The following is a 15,956-nucleotide window of genomic DNA, read 5'->3' on the forward strand; positions in this document are numbered from 1 at the left end:
ATGATGTCAATTCCCTTTTCCTAAAGACCACCAGCAACATACCTGTCGTTTAAAAACATATTGGTTTGGATGTATTATTTGTTGCAGTGAGCGAGAGTGCTCGTTATGGGAAATTCTCTTACAGGATTTAGGTTTTAGCTGAGTAATCTTCAGTAGGTTCTAAGGAAGTGGAGTTTTGCTCTGGATTGGATGCTGTTAGGAAGCAGGGGCAATTTTATGATTAGGTACCTCAATCAATCCTATCTATAGAGAGAGCACAGTAGAGGAGGATAAAGCCATAATTGATGAGGAAGCAGCAATCACTCATATTAGCCAGGGGCAGATGAAGTTTACTAGGTTGCGAGTTGCAAGTGACTTTGTTTTTCTTCACTTGACTATACTCTCAGAGTATCCTTTCTGATGTTGCTGTGCTGTGAGATGGTTTATGTTCAGCAAGAGGACAACATGGCTTAGCTGTAAGCATCAGACCAGGATGTCAGGGGACACTTTTCTCTTTCTCAATGATTTGTTTAAATAAATACCTAGAGGGCAACTTAATCAAATTTGTAGGTGACATCAAGCTGACAAAAGATAGACACCCACAGTTTAAAATAAAATGTTTTAAAAAAGACAACGTATACACTAGAGATAAAATGGAGGTTAGAGATGACAAAATACAAACTTGCCTTTTATAAATTGGTGACAAAGATCTAGAGTAAATTAATTATGCGTCCCAATATAAGGTCAAATACAAATGAAAAATAAGAGGCTTTATTTTCCCTGTTGAAAATCAGAGACTGCCTTTCCCATTTCATTAGAGCACGTAGTTTGAAAAACTTGTAAGTTCTTCATGTCTTTGAAATACATATAAACACGTTTAAATACATGTAAATTCTTGCCACAGTATGACTCAGGACTGTCTTTCTCAAGCACCTGGGAGTCATCTCTCTACAATGTAATCATCAAGGACAACAGTGCTCCTGTCTCCCAGTTTCTATGGGAGGGTGGGGGGCTATCGTCAGTTCTCACAAAGTTGCAAAACTACTTTCTGTCATAAGGACATACGACATTTAATTTTCCTTCGGATAAGTCAGTTAAGGAATACAGATAATCATCTTAGTTGCCAGGGGAATTTAGGATAACCTGTGTGTGACAAATGGTATTGTCAAATCCTCTTACTTGAGGACTAGTTACTCTTTATCTTCAGAACATGTGCGTAATGAGTTGTATCTGTTTGGCTATATAAAAGAGTGAGATTTCTACGGGTCTTTGCAATCTCTTTAGTGGATTGTCTGTGATACACATCACATTCTAGTTTAATGGTTATTCAAAAATAAAATTTGTTTACTTTCTCTTCTACTTTTGGGATGAAATTCTCTGGATTTGGAGGGGAGAGATTTTGTTTTCATTAATACTTCCCCAACACAAAGTCACAGAGCTGTGGCAAAAATGGAGTGGTGGTGCATTCACCGAGCTCCCAATTCAGAGTTCTTTTCGGGAAATCACCCTGCTACTAAAGGATATTTACATGTGCATGGTCACCATCTTATAATTATACTTGGAAGAAGAGGAATATGGATAAGGATAAGTATAAAACATTGTTGTTTGGTTCTGAGGAGATGATACTTTTTCTTACATTGAATAGGGATTTAAATGTATCATATAGTAAAAGAAAACCAATTCAAAGTCATAAAAGAATAAGAAAAGTGTCTTTTTCCAATTGAGGAGTTGTGAGTAGAAAGATCCCAGAAGGTGGGTTAAGTTTAGGGATGTGTCCATGCTATTCAGGATCACGCTACCGTCTTACTTCTTGAAGTGGTCTCTAAATTTCAGGATGTTCTTGAGATTCTATAGAATTGGCCACATGGATTGGTGGGTAGTGAGTTCTTTAGAAAAGGATTGTGGTTGCTGGCACCATTATGTATGCCACACTGACATTTGCTCAGACACAGATCATCCAGTCTGGATCTTGAGTGCAGTGAATCATGGTTACTGGCACCTGCATGGATGTTCACATCCCCAACTGCTCTCCAGTCAGATGAAAACCGGCACATTCGCTGAGAGGGCCTTTCTTGCTTATCACAACGGAAAAAACATTTATGGTGACTGGCTGTCTCCCTTTCCACTAATTTTTGAGAAGTAGTTATATCTAGCAGCTCAGTTGGAGGAGGTCAGAGTGTAAGTAGAAATATGAGAAAGAGGCTGGGCGCGGTGGCTCACGCCTGTAATCCCAGCACTTTGGGAAGACGAGGCGGACGGATCACAAGGTCAGGAGATCGAGACCATCCTGGCTAACACTGTGAAACCCCGTCTCTACTAAAAATACAAAAAATTAGCCGGGCGTGGCGGCAGGCGCCTGTAGTCCCAGCTACTCGGGAGGCTGAGGCAGGAGAATGGCATGAACCCAGGAGGCGCCTGTAGTACCAGCTACTCCGGAGACTAAGGCAGGAGAATGGCATGAACCCGGGAGGCGGAGCTTGCAGTGAGCTGAGATCCCGCCACTGCACTCCAGCCTGGGAGACAGAGTGAGACTCTGCCTCAAAAAAAAAAAGAGAAAAAAAAAAAAGAAAAAAGAACTATGAGAAAGAGCAATGGGTGATACATCACAATATCATTTCATCTCAAATTTCCTCATTTGCCTCAGATAATTCATGCAGTGATTATGGAAAAATATGCAGAGAAAATAATACATGTAATTCAAATGAAAGAGTACTGCCTGATTGTTACAAAATAAATCATTAAAAAGGCTGATAATTCAGAAGGTGTTAGAGGAAGGCTGAGGTGGACATTAGGATGAACAAGGTATAAATTATTGTAGCTAATCAATTTTATTTTGGTAATTATTTTGAAATTTATATAATGACGTTAGTCATTATTTCTAGGCATTGTTTCTTTTAAAGAAAAGTCACTAACCTACTAATGGCAGATGATCTTTATGAAGTCTGCCCCTCAAAAGGTATGTTCTTTGAAATCCACATGTTTGAAGGCTTGCTTGGTCTATACATTACGATATTTTCATTATATTCTATTTGTTTCTTTATCTAAAAATAAAAGAAGATAATTTTTCAAATTAGAAGATTGCATTCAATTATTGATAGAAGTATTCTATGTGTTTGGGAATTTTAGTCCCAAAATTTCTCCTTGGTCAACTAACTTTTATAAAACACTAAAGATATCCTAGTGCCCTTTAAAAGAAATATGTTTGTATGAAGTTTTCCTGCAACATTTCAAATGGGTTTTTTAGGAAAGTACAAATGAAATTTTCTAAATATATGTCAGTGTCACATTTTTTAAAAATGTGGGTAGCCTCCAAGGGTGGAATTTACATTTTTTCCTATGGTCAAAATAACTGTGCATTGGGGAAAAAGAAAACAAAACGAAACAAAAATCCATGGAATAAAATGGTAAAGGTGAATGGGAAATTTAGAGCTTTGTGGATTGTATGAAGAGAAACAAACAATGGGGATTTCCAGTCTCTAATATTGTTCACGTGGGGTGTGGGATGGTGGGAAAGGAAGACCATTAGTTATCTTTAGAACATGCTGAAGTTGTGATGTCTCAGGGAGATCCGACAAATATCTATACGCCTGGTGCTCATAAAAGGAGTTTCAGCTAGAGAAAAAGATTTGGAGATCATTCTTTTAGAGGTGATATGAAAATAATTTAATAATATTTGAGTTATAAATTGAGAGAATCTGAAAAACATAAATGTTTAGAGGCTTCTACATAAAACAAGACATTAGATATTTTTTTTTAAAGCTGCCTCCAAGTTATGCACTGCCTTTCAAAGTTTAAGTAAAAAGAAAACAAGGAATTGAAAGCATAAAATATGTGAGTATTTTGAAATTAACCAAACACCATGGATAATCATTTTTACCAACTTCATGACTCTGAGAGCTTCACTAGCCAAAGCAGAGAATCTGATTGATAACTTCCTTGGCACTTCAACTTTGTTGTCAAAATCCTTCCAGCATCATGTCACTCCCAGATGCTTTTGCCTTCAGACTACACTCAGCATTCCTTCTTCCCCACCTGCTTACATCAACGAGCCCCCAGGATTTCAGAGCTTTGCTAGTTAGCCTCTTCACTCCAGTTGTTCTCCGTGAAAACTTCATATTTTGTCCATTTCTCCTCTTATTTCTTCCCTGCACATCAGCTAAATCATCTAATGAATGACGTACTCAATCCTAATGAATACTACTTTGATTATATCTGTATTTTCTCTTTTTTTCCAGGTAACACAGACACACTTCTATTTTTAAAGGCATGATTGCCATTTCAGACATTACAGAAGATTAGGAAATTGATTGGGTAAATGACAGCTCTTGTTCTCAAGCTGCACCAAAAGAAAGTACTCTATTTATTGTATGGTCAGGTAAAATATTAGTTTTGCTTGATTATCAAAGTTACATAATTTTAGAAAGTTTCATGATTAACAAAATAATAAGAAAGAAAACCAAGTCTGCCTAGAGATAATGATGAATAGCATTTCTATGTTTCTTTTTTATACATGTTTATTTTCAATATCACCACCACTATCTTTACCTTCCAACCATTTCCCTCTCCATCATCATCATTGCTAAAATTGATTGAGTGCCCACTATGTGCTAGCACAGGGTTAAATGCCTTGTGTGTAGTATCTCATTTAATTCCCAAAGCAGTTTCATTATGTAGATATTATTTTCTTAGTTTGGCAAAAAAGAAATTGAGCGTTAGAAAAGTTACAAAATTTATGTAAAGACAAAACGGTTTGGGGAAAAGCAGAATATAAAACTGGGTAGACTGAATCCTAAACTGCACTTTTGAGATTATATTATACTAGATTGGGTATTGTTTAAAATCTTATAAGGGTTTCATAATGGACAGATTTCTCTCTCAGTAATGATTGTGTTACTTTTTTTTTCCAGTGAAAACTGTTTTACTTTTATCTTTTGAATGCTAGTTGTGGTAAAGTTGGCTTACTAAGATATTTTGGACCATAATTACTTCATCATTAGAGTAACCTTTTTATCCATCCTTCATTTGGTAATGTTATATTTTTGTTACTCATACTTTTGTTCTTTTCCTGTTACTAGGCAATGGTATAATCAGCAACCATAGAGCTAATTTCACAGTACTTCTAGAATGACTGTGTGCCCTGAATTGAGTTGTAACATCTTGAACTGACTAGTGACTTGCAACAATATTTTCTAGGAACAAAATACACTAAAGGAGAAATGCAAAACTTTCATATGTATGTACGTATATACACACACATACATGAATATGTGTATTCATATACAGATGACTCTATATATATAAACTTATGAAATCATATATGATATATTATATATGAAATATGTATAATATATATGTTTTATAATTAAATCAATATAATATAGTTTGGCTCTAAAGTTATCAAGTCCAGGTAGCCTGTTTTATGCTCTCAGGGATAATTCTTGCCAGCTTAGCAAAGATAAATATTAAGACACCAGATTAAATTTGAGTTTCCGATAAATAACAATTTTATTTTGGTATAAGTATGTCCAAACAGTTTATGAAATATAATGGTGCTATAAAACCATTTTTTATCTGAAATTCAAATGTAATTGAACATCAGGTATTTTACCTGACAAATCTATCTGTTGAATCTCATTGTACTTGAACAAATACTTGTTCAATGAATTAAGTGGTTTCAGAATCTTTCTTTTGAGAAAAATAATGTCCTTCACTCAATGCAGCCAGTAACTTCTCTCAGGGATTAACTGGGCAGACCTCCATCTTGGCCTAAATTACAAGGTAGTTTCTTAATGACTCACACTGAATGACCATCTGATATGTGACGTATGTGATTCTCTTTACCAACAACATAGATGCATTTATTAATGAGCTCAATCATGTGAATAAGATAATCTTTAAAGACACCTTTAAGGTCCATGTTCCATTCTTCTTATATATTCTGATGTGTCCTCCCATAGCAAAGATAGAAACTGGAGGGGGTGCAACTGGAGACTGTTCGCTTGTACATATTTTTATGCACTCAATTTTAATAGTATGTTATATACTCTTATTAATATTTATATTTAATATTTCACTCATTCTTTTACTTTTTGCTATATTCACTTAACTTTGTATGATATCTAAAATCATACCTGACAAAATGTACCTTTTGATATGCTTTAAAGTACGCAGTATCATTTGGACATATTTTTGGCCAAAAGGTTAAATACGATTAAGCCTCTAGAGTTAACTTTCATTTAAGAATCTCGATACGAGAGGAGCACATTAAAAAACATAGTGTAGTTACTAAAGACTCGTTTCTCTACAATGCATACATCCTGCATTTACTTTCTCACAATAATCCTCTTCCCTTGCATCTAGGTGGCCTGGTGAGTTGCTTTGGGGACCATAGAATGCTGCAGAAGTGACACTGTTTGATATCAAAGGGTAGACGATAAAAAGCCTTGCAGCATTTGCTCTTAGAATATTTGCTTTGGCATGTTCCCTCTCTAAATCCAGCCTCCATGCCGTAAGAAGTTCAAGCTACATAGAGATGCCATTCTGGTTGCTCAGCAGCCCTACTGAGCTCCAGGCTGAGAGCCAGCATGGACTTCCAGGCATTTGGGTGCATCAAGATGGATATCCACCCCAGTCAAGTCTTCTGATTCTTTTACATGTAAGTCATCATCTAACTAAAACCCTCCATGAGAGACTCTGAGTAATAATCCCAAGGCTGAGCCCAGTTGATTCACAGCAGTGAGATAATAATATGTTGTTTTAAATTATGGGATTGTTAGTTTTTCAGCAATAGGCAAATGGAACATATCACAAGAAAGGAAACAGACAAATCCAGAATGTGGGACACTACAAGACAAATGACCCAATTTCTTTAACAGGTCAATAGCAGAAAAGAAGAAAAAAGAAAGGTGCATGCTCTATTTTAGACTAAAAATGACTTCTGAGACATTACATTGAAATATCATGTGTTTATCTTGTTTGAATCCTAATTCAAACAAAACAAAGGTGAAAAAATAGTTTTGAGGCAACATGGGAAATTAGAATATATTCAAATATTATTGATAATTTGTTAAGAGTTAAGGTTATATAATATAAAGATCCATTTTTTATGCCTTCATATGAAACTATGGAAGAGTGAAATAATATGATAACCGACGTTTGCCTTAAAATTATTCAACAGTAAAGGAGAGAAAGGGACATGTGAAATAAGAAGCAAAATCTTGATAAGAGTTCACTATGGTGAAGGGTATATGGTGGTCCATTGTAGTAGCTTATCTAATTCAATGTACATTTGAAAATTTCATAATTACAGAATAATAAATCTTTTTGGTTCAATGCAAAATATAAAATATATACATTATATATTTGAAACATAAACATGAAAATTATATATACATCCAAATAGATGAAATTATCAGAAAATAAGAATTATACTTAATTTCATAGGTAAGATTATAGGTAATTTTTATATCAAATTAACATTTATTTTCAATAAAATATACTGACAAAATTTATAAAAAATAAGATATATAACATTTATAATTAATTTTATTTCCTTTCCTATTCAGTATGTTTAGAATGACATTTAAGATGTAAGTAAAAACTTTATTAATCTTCAAAACCACTCTTTTGTGTTTCTTTTTACTGTCTTTATACTGACTAAGTATATTTTATTTGATTGGAAGTCTTTATAGAAGTTGTTAGAGATTACAGGGCATACATAAAATATATAATACAGGTGTTCCAAAAGCAACCTGTCCTCCATCACTGTTTTGCAAAGCAGGGCAATTGTAGGTTTTGTCTACATATAAAACTGTAGAAGTAGTAACTACTCATTAGTTACTAAAGAGTTACTAGTTATGCTTTGATGAATCTGGTTCTTTGAATAAATTTAGATGAATGCTCCATGTATAGGGAACTGTTTAATATCCCTCTTTCAAATATTTACTAGATATAAAGAAGAGGATCACTGGATTAAAATGTCAAAAGTGGCACCAAAGTATAAATTTTAAAGTGACCTTTAAATGATTCTGCAGTTTTTTATTTTAAATCAACAACAAATTGATAAGTAATAGCATACTTTTTTTTTTTTTTTCCATGAAAGGTCCTTTTATAAACCTGAAAGGAGCCTGAGAACCCCAAATTAAATTCATGTTAAATTACAAAATTAAGAGGTAAGAGTTGGACTTAGAACAGTCAATGATAGACTCAGTTTGATGTAGACAGCTTTATAAGAATCTTTAAAATTCTTAAATGTTCCTGCTGTGAGCTGAAACAGTGATAAAAATTCATTCTTTTCAAGTTGCCCTAATAAGAAATGCCTCTTCTGAGTATACAAAATGTTAAATTAATTATTACATTACATATTTTAAAGCTTTCACAGGTCCTGATATTATCTCACATTCTTTGGCAAAGATCTTGATTCCTCAGTCTTTTTTCAATATGATGGTAATTTTGCCAAGCCAGAGGAAGCCTGCCCTAGTGTGATGGTGAGAGAATAAATGTAACTCATTTGCTTTTCACAAATTAGTTATTAAATTTCATATTGACATTTGACATTGACATTGACAAAATGACTAGAGAGGTTTTCTTTCTTCTTGCTACTCTCTTAAAAAAGTAAAAATTCGTAGCTTAAAAAATACTATTTCTCCAAACCTCCATTGCAAAACTGATTAAAATGATTGTTAGGGACAGAGAGCCAAAAGGAATATGTTGCGATTTGTTAAATAAATTAATTTTTAAAATACAGTGTGAAACAAGTGTGTTTCAGTACATATTAATAGAACAAAACTTTATATTTTGTGAATCCAGTTTGATCCCTCAAAAGAGGTGATTACAGAAGTCTCCATGGACAATTTAGAGTTTACAATGTATATATATACACACACACTCATATATATAGTGTATGTATATATATGTATACTCAGCAAAGCATATAGTTGTGTGTGTGTATATATACATATGTATGTATATAAAATACTCTGCAAAGATAATAAACTTAAAAGTAAAAGGGAATCAGTGAATCTCCTGGAAAGTGTAGTGCATTGTCTAGTGAAAATAAATCTCTCATAAAAAGGACTATCTTAAAAAATAAAGCTAAGCTGGTGTGGCAAGATGACTGAATAGGAACAGCTTCGGTCTGCAGCTCCCAGCGAGACCAACGCAAAAGGTGGATGATTTCTGCATTTCCAACTGAGGTACCCTGTTCATTTCATTGGGACTGGTTAGAAGTGGGTGCCCACAGGGGGCAACAGAAGCCAAGTGGGGCATTGTCTCACCCAGGAAGTGCAAGGAATCTCCTTTCCCAGCCAAGGGAAGCCATGAGGGACTGTGATATCTGGCCCAGATACTATGCTTTTCCCACAGATTTTGCAATCCGCAGAACAGGAGATTCCCTTGTGTGCCTACACCACCAGGCCCTGGGTTTCAAGTGCAGAGCTGGGAGGCTGTTCGGGCAGACACCGAGCTAGCTGCAGGAATTTTTTTTTTTTTTTTTTCATACCCCAGTGTGCCCAGAACTCCAGCGAGACAGAGCCGTTCACTCCTTTGGTAAGGGGGCTGAAGCCAGGGAGCCTCAGTCAATTTGAGAACATTTTATCACTCCTTCAAGAAAAATCTGTACCCATTAGCAGTCACTACACATTTTCCTTTCCATCAGCTCTTGACAACCACTAATTTTGTCTCCTTAGATTTGCCTTAACTGGATATTTCATATAAATGGAATTGTGCAATCTTTTGTGACTGACTTCTTTCAGTTAGCGTAATGTTTTCAAGGTTCAGCCACATTGTCTCGTGCAGCATGTATCGATACTTCATTTCTTTTTATTTGCCAAAATATTCTTTTGTGTGAATATACTATATTTAATTTTTTCATAAGTTGATGGACATTTGGGTTGTATCCACTTATTGACTATTGTAAATAATGTTACCATGAGCAGTTATAAATGTTTTTATGTGGATATATGTTTTATTTTCTTTTGGGTGTAAACCTGACAGTGGTATTCCTGGGTCATGTGCTAACACTAACTTTTTGAAGAACTGCCAAACTCTCTTTCCAAAGCAGCTGTTCCATTTTACATTTCTGTCAGCAGTATATAAGGGTTCCACTTTTTCTGCATCATCATAAACACTTGTTATCAATTTTTAAAAATTTAGCCATCATAATGGTTGTGATTTTATTCACATTTCCCTGATGGCAAATGATGCTGAACATATTTTCGTGTGCTTTTAACCACTTGTATATCTTATTTGGAAAAAAAAAATATGTCGATTCAAACTTTTTTCCCAGGATTTAATTAATTTGTCTTTCTATTATTGACTTGTAAGAATTTTTATGTATTTTGGATATAAGTCCTTTATCAGTTATATGATTTGCATATATTTTCTTTCATCTTTTTATGGGTTGTCTTTTCACTTACTTCATGGTAGTTCTTGAAGCACAACACTTTTAATTTTTATGTAGTCCAATTTATCTAGCTTTTTCTTTTGTTGCTTGTGGTTTTTGTGTATGTGTGTCACATCCAAGAAGCCATTGACTAAGATCATAAATGTGTACTTCCATTTTCTTATAATTTTAACTTTTCCATTTTTTTTGCAGTTCACTTTGAGTTAATTTTTGCATATGATGTGTAGTATGAGTCCAATTTTATCTCGCTTCATGTAGATATCCAGTTGTCCCATCAAAAGACTATTCTTTTCCCCAATGAACAGCCTTGGCACTGTTGTTCAAAATCAATAGACCATTAATGTCAGAATCTAGTTTGAAACTCTCATTCTTTTCTGTTAGTCTTTATGTCTATACTTATGCCAGCACCACACTCTCTCAATTACTGTAGTTCTGTATTAAGTCTTAAAACTGAAAAGTGTGTGTCTTCCAATTTTGTTAAGTTTTCTCCAGATAGTTGTTTGCCATTCTGGATCCTTTGTAATTCCACAGAAATTTTAGGATTGACCTGTCAGTTTCTGCAAAGAAGGTGGGATTTGGAAAAAAAATGCTTTGATTCTGTAGAGCAATATGGAAAATATTGCCATATTAAAAATATCAAGTCTTATGATAAGTAAAAATGTAATGCCTTTCCATTTATTTAGATCTTCCTTAATTCCTACCAATGAACATTTTTTTAATTTTTAGTGTACTTTTTGGTTAAATTTATACATATATATTCTGTTCTTTTTGATGCTATAGTAAATTGAGTTGTTTTCCTAATATAATTTTTGCAGTTGTCATTGCTAGTTTATAGAAATACACTTGATTTTTACATGTTAATTTTGTATCCTATAACATTAATAAGCTTATTTATTAGTTCTAATATTTTTAATAAGTCACTTAGGGTTTTCTAATACTAGATTATATCATCGCAAACAGAGATATTTGAACTTTCTTTCCAATCTGTATAGTATTTTTTTTCTTTTCTTAATTGCCAGGATCCCTGACTAATTCTGATGCATGTGGTTAAGGGAGCACGTTTGGAAAAAATAAATTAAAAAGAAAAGCTTAAGCAGCATTTCAGATCTTAACAAATGAATGCAGAACTGGGTCCTCAGGAGCTTATAAATCCCACAGGAATGGTAGATTCCTTATGCATGAACATAGTCCCTGAGAAAGATGGTTGAGGACTATGTAAAAATTGTAGCCAAGTTTGTCTGTTGTCCTTTACAGATCAAAAAAGTATAATTTTAATGATGCTCCTTAAGAGGAACAACTTATATTTATACGATAAACACACAATTTTTAGTGCTTACCCTGTCTAAGAGTCAGTATATGGGAATAAGAAAAATATTGCTTTTATTTTTGAGTTCCAAATCTGTAATTTAGTTCTGTGACCTGGGAAGAATCAGTTGATTTTCATTAGTTTTAACTATACTGATTGTAAAATAAGAAAAATAATAGAAGCATGAGCTCCATAAAGTCCTCAGCAGTCTAGCACGTTGTAGGCAATCACGTGTTTTCTAAATACATGATGAATGAATCTTTTATGTAGCACATTGTTGTTGCTCGCATTTAAAGCCATATTTAAATTAAAACATGATTCAAAATATTGGTATCTTTAATTCTTTGTGCTCAACATTTAAAACCTCAGAATTGGGACCATTACACATATAGATTTGTAGTCATATAAAATTATATGAATTATATTTAATAAATTCATAGCAATTATAGAATTTTAAATAGAATTTATAGAATTTTAAATATAATTCAAAGGAAACTAGAATTTTACTTATGATATTAATCACATTCATTCATGAAGGAACACTATATATTTCAGAGAACTCTATAATGTCATCTCATAAAACCAATGTTATTTTACAACAAACTCTTACCACAAATTGTTCGTAACCATCAGTGTTTAAAGTGATAAGTTAAACACACAGCTATATGGATTATTTAATGGTAAACATATTTTTTTCACTTATTTTTCTGATACTAGTTTGACCATTACACTGAAATTTAACTACATCACTCATATGTTCCCTGAACGTCTGTAAACCTATTTGAGAGCAATGAAATTAAACGAAGCAACATTTTATGTTTACTTTTGTCTTGAAATGATTCTTTTTATGATCTATAAGACATTATAAATGTGCATAAAAGGATCTAAAGTTTATTAGACTCATTTTAGCACATTTAGGATTTCTTAAGCACAGACAGATGATTTTTACTTATTAAATAAGGGTCACTATAACTCATTATAACTCAGGAAAGCATTGCCTACTTGTTTTTTTTTCACAGGCTAGATTCACATTGGTGACCAAGGTGGCGAAATGCAAAGGTGAAAGTCAGATTTCATCCTCCTCTTCTTTTTTTCAAACCTGCATTTAGGCTCTGCAAAATAAATAAATAAATAACAATAATGAAACAGGTCAGCTTACTCTGAACCTGACTAAAAGTTAAACCGTGCATTGGTTTAGACGTTTGAGAGAGAACATGAAAAATTCTGGTGGCCAGTGACTACAGTCAGTGCCAGTGGAGGCAGGGAGATAGGAAATTTTCCTAAATACAGTTTGCAAATGAGAGGCTGTGCTGGCCATTTCCTTTTGCTCATGGATAACTTACTTCTCACTGACCTTCTCCAGTTCTGCTCTATGTCTCAGGGACTGGCTCCTTCAATCTCCTTTTCCTAGGCTGCCCTGCCAACAGACTCACAGCTGGGTTCAGTCAATATGAAGCATTGTTGAGAGATTGGAAGCCAATGGAAGGCAGCAGTCAGGGATTTTTCTTCTGACAGACATGGATATAAGATTGTTGAGACTTGAAGTTATATAACTTTTTGAGCCTTCTTCCAGGAAAAATTTGTACAATTTTACATTAAATTAGATAGAGAAGTGAATATTTATTTAGCATTAGGAAATAAGTCACTACAAGTTAATAAATTTAAAAAGCTAGCAAATACCACAGACATAAAAATACTAAGGAAAATGACATAAAAATTTTTATTAACTTACTGATATGTATCCAAAATATTTTCTTTTCCTATAAATGTTAACTACATGCTCTTAAATCACTTGTTCATATGACAATGATTTTGTAACATTTCATCTAAAGAGAGTACACATTTATTCAGCCTTTCCTCTAGCATGGCTGATCAAAACTTCTTCTTTTATTATTTATCGTTGAGATGCACAAACGTGATTCTACATGCAGACATTTTGATTATTTGTAGTCCTGCTATGGATTTTGTACAACAAAGGAATTCTAATTTTTTCTACTTTGCATACATTTTTATTAAAAATGCATTATACAAGTATGAATATATGCAATGCATGATCAAGTACATTCATGAAAAAAAGGAAACTTCTGTTTTTTATAGGCAACCTAATTTTCTTAGAATTTTATATGATTGATGATTAGAAGAATTTTTCACAAAGAAATGTTTGGCTCCACATACTGTAAATGCAATTCTTCTTCCACAACCCATATACTTGGAACAGGGCACCCTACGATGCTTCCATATAGCAGTACATCCTTTTCCCATCAGGACAACAGATTAATCAGCCCAGTGGGTAGTAGCAGAGTACCCAGAAGCCAATCTTACACCAGGGTAGCTGGCAATAACTTAACTATATATGAAAGTGACTATAAGCCACAGACTATAGTTTACCGAAACTCCATTAATTATATCTCCAACTCGACTTTTCCTTAGTTGGATCAAAATCCTGGCAGCTACTTCCATGGCATCTGACATGAGAAAAGTTTGATAACAGGAAAACGGAAATAAAAGTAGACCATAGTCTTAAACAACTGCAGTTAGTAAGTCCTACTGAATTCCTCAGACTTGACCATTTCAAATCTCAGAATCATGTAAACACACTTCTAAGGATTCTTGTGAGGGCCCGGAAGCTTAAGTTTCAATGACTTCCCAGCAAATCCATGTTTGCTGTTTGCCTATGTTGACATTTCTGGTTGTGTCTGTGTCTCCGCTTGGTTCTAGCTCCATGAAAGGAAATATCAACTCTGTAAGTCCTGCTCCCTCAGGGTAGCCTCTGCCACAGTTCCAGCTGCCTGTTGTTCCTAGTCTCTGGGTTCCTTCACCAACTGCAGATTGGCTTCTCAGTAACTCCAGTGTCACTGTGAGTGGTTACTTATATTAAATTCCCTTTTTTGGCTGGGCATGGTGGCTCATGCCTGTAATCCCAGCACTTTAGGAGGCTAGGTGGGAGGATCACTTGAGGTCAGGAGTTCAAGACCAGCCTGGCCAACATGGTGAAACCCCCATCTCTACTAAAAATACAAAAATTAGCCAGGCATGGTGGTGCATGCCTGTAATCCCAACTACTTGGGAGGCAGAGGCAGGAGAATCGCTTGAACCTGGAAGGTGGAGGTTGCAGTGAGCCAAGATGGCAATACTGTACTCCAGCCTGGGCTACAGAGTGAGACTCTATCTCAAAAAAAAAAAAAAAAAAAAAAAAAAAAAAAAAGAGAGAGAGAAGAAGAAATAAAAAAAAAGAAAGAAAAGAAAAATTCCTCTTTTGAGCTAGCTGCTGTGGCCTTTGTTTTTCTGACTGGACCCTGACTAGTAGCAAGGACACGTTAAAATGGTCGATCCATGGAAGGAAGTAATGAACAGTAGTCTATAAGCAGAGCCAAGTACTACTAGTCAAGTTGAAGAACCTGAACTCAGAATTTAAGAGGTAAAGGGCAGAAAAAGGCTAATATAGTTGGAGTCCATGTTTTGAAACTTGACTGGTAACATGTTTTAAGCCTCATTCCTCCCTCTTTCCCTTCTGCCCCACATATGGGCAAGTTGACAATGAGGTCCAGAGGCTCCCTCTTTTGGTGCCAGTGGGAAGTCCAAACCACACATGGAAACTTTCAGCCCAGCCCCACCCCATAACCCCCATAAAAAACCCATGCCAGTCTCCTTTCCTTGCCCTCTGAAGACATTTTCCTACCTGCCTGAGAGCTTCATCTCTCCACATAGATTATTAGATGAGTCGTAAACTTTTGCATACCCTCTTGGTGAGCATGAGGCACCATTTGTCTTTTTGGGCAGGAGTCGTCCCATTTCCATGTACAACAGAAGGAAAGATGTTTCAATGTCCCAATCTCCAAATTATTGATGTCCATAGGGGCATTTATTCTAGTTATATAATGATTGTATGCACAGAGATAATTTTATGTTCATTAAAGTTTGTTATCAATATGTGATATTACTTAGTGGTGTTTTCCTTCCTAGTTCAACTTAGGAAACCACATATAAATCCACTGCTGATCTGCTTCTCAGAAAGATCTCCAGGGACCATCTTTAAAGTTGCCAACTAGAGATGATTTGGGCATTTAAACTATGAAATGATTTCTCAGTTAAAAATTTAAGAGTAATGTGATGCCAAAAGAATCTTCTCATTCTTGTTATTGATAGCAAAGTCCTGGGAAAAGCCATAGGACCCCCATTTATTTCATGTCAGTTGCATAAATCCAGATGATAAAAAATTTGAGAGTCTGATTCCATGTATAAGCAAAACCATTTAGAAATTTCAAATGA

The sequence above is a fragment of the Chlorocebus sabaeus genome, chromosome 15, assembly GCF_047675955.1.
Source record: "Chlorocebus sabaeus isolate Y175 chromosome 15, mChlSab1.0.hap1, whole genome shotgun sequence".
Lineage (NCBI taxonomy): Eukaryota > Metazoa > Chordata > Mammalia > Primates > Cercopithecidae > Chlorocebus > Chlorocebus sabaeus.